Below are 8605 nucleotides of genomic sequence, written 5' to 3'. Positions count from 1 at the left end.
CTCTGTCTCTCCCTCCCCCTATCTGTCTCTGTCTCTCCCTCCCTCCCTGTCTCGGTCTCTCTGCTTTCTTTTCCTCTAAAACTGTGCCAAGCACTCTGTTTTCTCCAAGAGTCCATATTTTGAGTATATTTATCCCTTTCACAACATATTCTTTTTATTTCCTTATTCGCTTATTTTTATTACTGCCATCATTCTCTCAGTATATGATCCCGTGCTTTTCATTAAATAGTTGCTATCTTTACTGGGGGCAGGGGCTTCTTTTAATTGCAATAATTTTTCTCTGAATAAAACAATAACTATGTCACATAGGCTTTTCTATAAGCTAATCTTTTGGCCTGTTCCTACCTAGATAATTTATGATACTTTAAATTTCTACTTTAAGTGAAGTTGTTTTTAAATTACAAGTAGCTGAGATTTTGCAGTAATTATATTGATTCCTATTTTTATTGGCTACAATTAGAAATGTGATCTGCAGTCTCTAAACTTTAATGCATTATGATCTTACTCAGTTTTTTTTTATAATTACACGTGCCTATGAAGCAAAAAAATATTGCTTGCTCATTGTGCATAGACTGTAATGTTTTTAAGTACATATTGCTCTGAGCTTTTAGTTGCTTAATTTAAATGTAAAGTAGACTGGGTTTTATTGAATTTATTATTAATAGTTTCTTAATAAGTTACATTAAAATCTTCTCCTAAGGGGAGCGATTTGGGAAGAGGGAGTAATGAACAAGAGTGGAGGGGGGACATTGAAAGGGAAGTAGGGGGTGATTATGACCAATGTATATTGTACATATTAGGGGGAATGCCAGAAGTAACCCACTGTTTTGTATAATTATTATCTGCTGGCTCCAGGGTTGAGAGTGCTTGCTGCTCTTCCAGAAGACTCAAGCTTGATTCCTTGCACCCATGCTAAACAGCTCACGACCCCTCAGGGGATCTGACACCCTCTTCCGGCTTCTGAGGGCACCCATATCTACACATAAACATACAGAGAGACACATGTAATTGGTTGGGTTTACCCTTTACTCTGTGGGGGCCTGCCATCCAGCTCCCAAGTAAGCACACAGAGACTTGTTCTTATTTATGAATGCCCGGCCTTAGTGTGCCTTATTTCTAGCCAGTTTTTCTTAAATTATCCCGTCTATCTTTTGCCTCTGGGCTTGTACCTTTCTCAATTCTGCATACCTCTCTTTCCTTCTTACTCCGTGGGTGGCTGTGTGGCTGGATGGTTGACCGCTGGTGTCCTCTCCTCCTTTTCTCGTTCCTCGCTCCTCTCTCATTTTTTTTCTCCTGTTATTCTTTCTGCCTGGCAGCCCCACCTATCCCTCCTGCTTAGCTATTGGCTGTTCTACCCTTTATTAGACCAATCAAGTGTTTTAAACAGGCAAAGTAACACAGCTTTACAGAGTTAAACAAATGTAACATAAAAGAAAGCAACACATCTTGGTATTATTAAACAAATATTCCACAGCACAAACCAATGAAACACATCTCTATACCAATATTCCACAATAGACACACACACATTAATACATGTATATACATACATACATACATACATACATACACCCACTACTATCATTTTACTTGATCCAAAACATTTATACTTTTTTGAAATTTTAATATGCTTGGTACATTTAAACCCAAATAATTTTGTTTATTTGTTTGATTGGTTGGTTTTGGTTTTGGAGACAGGGTTCTCTGTAGCTTTGAAGCCTGTCCTGGAAATCACTCTGTAAACCAGGATGGCCTTGAACTCACAGAGATCTGCCTCCCAAGTGCTGGGATTAATGGTGTGCGCCACCACTGCCGAACTTGTTTTGTTTTTTGAGACAAAGTCTCACCTTGTATTCCTGACTGGCCTTGAAATTATGATAATCTTCCTGCCTCAGCCTAGTCCCCATGTGCTGAGATTACTGACATAGACCTCCACTCCCAACTTAAACATCCTGTTTTGAATATTCTAGTAATTGTTCTTAATTGTGCATCTTGCATCTTGACCCAAAGATGTAGGTGGAATTTTCTGTCCTGCCAGTTGCTTCCCAAATAACCGAACAAAGACTTAATATTAATTACAAATGCTCAGCCAATAGCTTAGGCTTGTTTTTATCTAGCTCTTATAAATTAAATTAACCCTTTTCTGTTCATCTATGTGCTACCCCAAGGCTTGCTTACCTCACCTATGAACTTTCCATGTTACTTCTTCCATGTCTGGCTCACGACTCTCAAATGCCACCCTTCTTCTTCCCATCATCCTTCTAGTCTGGCTCTCCCTCCCAGTCTCTCCCTGCCCAGCTATAAGCCAGTCATCTCTTTATTAACCAATGAGAGTAATACATATTTACATTGTACAAAGACTGTTCCACAGCACAGAGTCTCTGATATGTTATGGAACTTTATTCTACATTGTTTATATATTGTGATAATTAATATCCCTTGTATTTATTCTTTTAGATGTTATTACTTTTAATTATATGTATGTGTGTATGCATGTATGTGTGTATATGCACATGTCAGTATGTGCACTAGCGTCCAGGCACCTGGGGAAACCAGAAGCCTTGGGTCGTCTGGAGTTATTTGGTTATGAGTCAACTAACATGAGTTCTCTACAAACTCAGTTCCTCTACAAGAATAACACATGCTCTTAACGTCCGAGCCATCTGTCCATTCTTGGACTTTTAATTCTTATGCAGTATTTTAAACTCATTATTAGCATTTGTTGTGGTACTAACGTTTCGCTCTTCCTAGCAAGTCCAGTATTCTTCATATTCTTTCCCACCTCCACCACACCTACCTGCTTTAGAAAAGTAACCATACCTATTAGCATTATTGCTGGTTGCACACCAATTCCTAATACTTATGAAAGGATCTATGTACAAATCGAGATCAAACATCCGTGCTGCCACCCGGAACTATCTGCTACTTCATAACTGTAATTTTGCTACTGCTATGGGTTGTAAATATCTGATACGCAGGATATCTGATATGTGGACCCCCGATGAAAGGGGTCATGACCCACAAGTTGAGAACCACTGCCCTAGACTGTTTCTCTCAAGCCTCACACTCACTTCTTTTGGGTTTTTTTTTCTGAGATGGTTTAAAAACCTTAGTTCAAGACGCTTAGTTTTGTCTCCAAGTACATAGCTTCTTATTTCAAGTAACCTTAAGATATAGTTTGGATTGTTCGTTTCAATGGTAGTAGTGGTACGGGTGCATTGTGTGGTGTATGGCACACATGTGCCTGCTCTATCACTCTCCACCTTGTAGACAGGGCCTCTCGCCCAATCTAAAGCTATGCTGGCAGCCAGAAAGCCCCAGTGATCTTCCTGTCTGCACAGAAGTGGAGTTACAGGTGTGTATACTACCATGCCTGGTTTTTCACAAAGGTGCTAATATCCAAGTTCCAGCCTTCACGCTTGTTCACCTGTAAGGCCATTTCCCGGGATGAAATATATATTTAAATATTTTCATTTCATATGTATTGAATGCCTGTGTGTGTGCATGTGGGTGCGTGCGTGTGTGTGTGTGTGTGTGTGTGTGTGTGTGTGTACACTGCGTGCATGTCTGATGCCTACAGAGGCAAGTAAGGATGTCAGATGCCCTGGGATGACAGTAATAAACAGATGTAATTTGTCATGTATGCGCTGGAAACAGAACCCTCTGCAAGAGCAGTAACTGCTCCTATTGGCTGAACCACCTCTCTAGCCCCATAAGATACATTCTTATTATATATAACAAATACCCGCGTGTTTGCATGCTCCTCAGTCATCATTGCGTTCTACCCCAATGAGCCTATTGTAAGTTGAAGTATTGTTAGTCAGTCAGGTGTGGTGGTATAGACTGTAATCCCAGCTCCTAGAAGGTAGAGGCAAGAGGATCACAGGTTGAAGGTCAGCTTGGGCCACAGAGTGAGGCCATGTCTCAACCCACCAAAAAGAAACAAAAAAGATTATAAGTCAAAAATGCATCTACTCCAGCTTGCGTCCTGAACATCAGCGCATAGCAAAACAGTCGGATGTAGCGTCCCTTCTGTTACCTTGCTGAGCACACAGCTGACTCCAGCTGCAGCTCACTGCCTCTGCCCAGCAGAGAGACAGAGCATGGTCCTGCGTATCACAAGCCAGGGTAATGTCAAATTTTAAAGCACAGTTTCTACTGAATACTTGCCACTTTGTATCATTATAAGGTGGACAATCATAAATCAAACTATTGTAAGTCAGGGGCCTTCGGTCTAGATATAGATATTATAGATACAGATATCAATGATATAAATAGGTAGTGATAATGTAGGCAGAACTGATATTGACTAGAGATACACAACTCTCTCCAACTCATATTATGCTTGTTATTTAAATGAATCCCCTCTTTTTATATAATCTAGATAACTAACGTATGACATATTGGTGTACCAACTCTTTAGCAACTGAAACTTGTGTTCTCCAAAGTAATGTCTTTTCCCTTGGAGAATGATGGTCCATTTGCTATATGCAGGATTCTTAGAGTTCTGTCCTTATCTTAAGTAGCCCATGATGTACTGTCCTTATATCTTCCACTTTAATTCCTGTGCTGTTCTGGCGTCATGGAGCCTTTTTAAGTCTTAGATTTAAGCCTCTCTTCCCCTCAAGGAAAGGCCCATGATTTATTTCCTTATTATCTCTCTCCTCCATTGTTCTATCCCCTTTTCTTTAGTCGTCCCGGTCCAGGATCTTTGTTTATGATTTCCATTTCACCTGTCTGTGTTTTTAAGCAACTTTCTGCTCCATTTTCAGAAGCAGTCAGCGAGCTTGGCAAGATGGCTCAGCGGTTAAGAGATGCTCACATGGAGGACTGGAGTTCAGTTCCCTGGACTCACACTGGGCAGCTCACAACCTCCCGTTACTCCAGCTCCCAGGAAGCTCGCACCCTCCTCTGGCCTCTGTGGGCACACCTGTGTGTATACTCACACACACATAGATAAAAATAAAAGTAAAATCTTTTTTCCTAAAGGAAAAAAAAAAGTCATTGAGGTTCTCATTTTTTGTCATTCTTTAGTGAATTATCATCTTAAATTTTTTTTTCCAAGAGTAGATGTTTGGCTATTGTTTCATTTTTGCCGAGAGGGTTTTGTTTTGAGTTAGTGCTGCGTTATCTCTTTATTGGTTTTCCTCGAAATTAATCACCACTTTTAGTGACTCGTGTGGGTAGTCTGGGGCATAATAAATGAGTAATTTGCAACTCCAGCCTTACATTAGAGTCTCATGTGCAGACTCTAAGATATACTGTGCTTGGGCCACATCCCCAGCTCTTCTGATTTAATTGGCCTGTGCAGCATCCAGGCAGAGGTATTTTTAGAAGTTCTAATATTCATCTGATGACTGAGGTCTGCAGTCTTACAAGAATGACAGTGACCCCTGCATGCTCCTGGCTCTATTTTCCTACCTCACCCACGGGGACTGTAAGTAGCTCTGAGCTACTGTCATAAGCCAGGCAGCTCCTGCGATCGCTCAGCAGGGAGCAAGCTGCCAAACTGCAGTCAGCTTTGTGCTGTGGGAACTAGGAAAGCTCCATGGGGTTGGTGGGGAAGGGTTGTCTCTCTCCAGACAGTGGGAAATGGATTAACTGACATAAGCAGTTGCCATCTGGCTCTGGGAAGATTTAAACAAGGAAGCTCGTTCCAAGGGCCAGAACCACTGCCTCAAAGGAGAAAGTGGAAGCATAAGAAAAGCACCCATGTCAATATCATGCCTGCACACACACACACACACACTTGCATACACACATAAAAACATACATAAACATAAATACATATATATTCTATTTCCTGTTATATACTTCCCCTCGTGGCATTGAAGGATTAAATCATAGATCCCCTTCAGCTCTCTTCTGAGATGTGGTCACAGCAGAGAGGCCTAGGTCATCATACCAGGTGACTGAGTCCCATATACCTGCTCTTTCAGAGCTGAGGAATTTTTATCACCAGGGACACACCCTCCAGGATCAATCCACATGTTCAATGAGAATCTTGAGTGCAGGAGGACCCCGCAGAGGACTCATATGTGCTGTCGGCACATCCCTTCCAGAATCCCACACTGTGGATGCGACTGTGCATGTCACATGACATGCATAGTGTTCTTCCCGAATGCAAAGAGAATGTCATCCTCAGCTGAATAGTGAGTTCCAGGCCAGCCTAGGCTACAAGAGATCCCATCTCAAAACAAAGCCTAAAATATAGCAGTTTTTGATTTTCATTGACAAGTTAAAAAGTACGTGATGTGATCTTTTAAAATGTGTGTGTAGATGTGGAATTGCTAAACCAAGCTATTCAGCATATGTATTATATATGTATTCATATACCATTTTATTGGTATTGTGAGCACCCTTAAGTCTCCTCTTAGCAATTACCAATAAATCTTTGTCAATGAGCTATGAGTCACTCCTGCCCTAAATCCCAGAATCCGAGGACAGCTTCTGATTTCAAAGTGATATAGCAGCTCTTCAGAATCCCTGATTGCAAATCATTTATGATTTGGAATCAATATTGATGCTTTGTTTATTCAGATTCTCCTTGATTATTGCAAACTTTTCCACTTTTATATTGGCAGTGCCCACTCTGTGAGACTATGCAGAGAATCTCACAGCCATGCTTGAATTCAATGGTCATTGTTGCTTGGAATATGTGCTCAGCAAATATTCATCGTTTTTTTTTTAGATATTTATATTTTCCTGAAGTTTGTGAGTGGGTTCAGTAAACAAAGTACTTGCCTCATGGGCATAAGAACTGGAGTTCAGTTCTCTGATCCTACATAAAAGCCAGGTAGGCATCATGGCTACCTGTGTAGGAAGAGAGGAAACAGGGATCTCTTGGGCAAACTGGCTAGCTAACGTAGCAGGAATTGGCAAGTTTTAGGCTCAGCCAGGGACCCTGCCCAATGAATAAAGCAGAGAGTGCTTGAGGAATATGTCCAATGTCAACTTGAGCTTCCACACACAGAAACACACACATGCACTAGCAAACCCACACATACCCCACACAAATAAGCATTCTGAGGCGCACACCACATATACGCACGTACACCCGCAAATAGTACTGTATTTTCCCTCATTCACCTTCTCTTAGTGGAACTGGAGATTGGTCAATACAGTTTATAGCCCAAGGGGGGAAAAATTCTAACTCTTTTCTTACATGAATCAAATTCCTGTCTCTTTCAAACAGACCTGAGCATCTCTCTCTCACTGGTGGTAATAAGGGACAATTAGCGGTAACTGTACGGAGTCATTTTATTGTTGAAGAGTATGCCCCTGTACGCTCTTCGCAGCTCCTTCTTCATATACTCTGTAGGAGTACAGTTTGGTTATTTAAGAAAAGAATTATACTTCGCATTCCCTTGCCAATTATATTTGCAGCGTTTCCAGATTACCCAGACATTAGAAAAGAGTGAATGGCAGATTAATCCCCAGCGCACACATGCCACACGCGAACTACACTGTAGCGATTTTACAGAATGTCAACGGCATCGAGGTTGAGTATAATTAGGTAATTCACAACGCTGACTCTTGGTCTAAAAGCTAATAAAATACTCCGAACACGCCCTTGTACTCACATCCTCCTGAGCTAAGCAATATGAGATTTAAAAATATTAAAAACAAAAATATATTTCATGGAGTGTTTTTACTGGTTTTCTGTCTGTTAACATCTCAGTTGAAATCTTAAACGGAACCAAATGGCTGACTTGATTTGTTGACATTTAAAACGTCTCTGGCTCTTTGTGATAATTATGGGAAATACTAATGGCATTTAAATTTTATTTAGTTATTGGGCTTCTTTAGAGCTAGGTCCAGGATCCAGGGTGCTTTATGAAGAGTTTGATAAGCCCCATTATTCAGAAAGCAAGAATCAAAAGAATTCATTTAGCTGTGCATATCTTTGTAGCGACGCTTGTGCCTGCACTTGGGAGAAAGAGGTCAGACTTCCCTAAGTGTAATCTAGCTGTCCCTTAAAGGCCCTGACACCAGCGACAGCCATGTTGGGGGATTAGCATTTCAACCTGTGAATTTAGCAGGAACATAATCTCATCCACAAAAGGGCCGAGCATGAAAGGATAAATGGTAGATTCAGGCACAAACTCGAACTACAGCTGCTACCTACGGAGGACGGTGGATCACCAATTTAAGATGGACTCCTCCGGGTTCATCTGTGGATGGGTAACTTTCAGGCACTCTCAGACGCTGCCTCTCTGGGTAATTTGTGTTGATTTAAAAAAAAAATGTCAGGCAGTGGTGGTACATGCCTTTAATCCCAGCACCAGGGCTGTAGAAGTAGGCGGATCTCTGTGAGTTCGAGGCCAACATGGTCTACAGAGTGAGTTCCAGAACAGCCAGGGCTACACAGAAAAATCCTGTCTTAAAAAAAAAAAATCTTATTTTGAAGAAGAGATACGTACTATGCAGTGGCTCTCAACCTGTGGGTGGTGACCCCTTTGGCAAACCTCTATCTCCAAAAATATTTACATTATAATTCATACAGTAGCAAAATCAGAGCTATGAAGTAGCGACAAGAATAACTTTATGGTTGGGGGCGGGGTCACCACATGAGGAACTGTATTAAAGGGCTGCCGCATTAGGA

This window comes from Microtus pennsylvanicus, chromosome 6 (genome assembly GCF_037038515.1).
Source record: "Microtus pennsylvanicus isolate mMicPen1 chromosome 6, mMicPen1.hap1, whole genome shotgun sequence".
NCBI lineage: Eukaryota > Metazoa > Chordata > Mammalia > Rodentia > Cricetidae > Microtus > Microtus pennsylvanicus.
The sequence above is the reverse complement of the archived record's forward strand: the minus strand, read 5'-3'. Positions refer to the sequence as shown.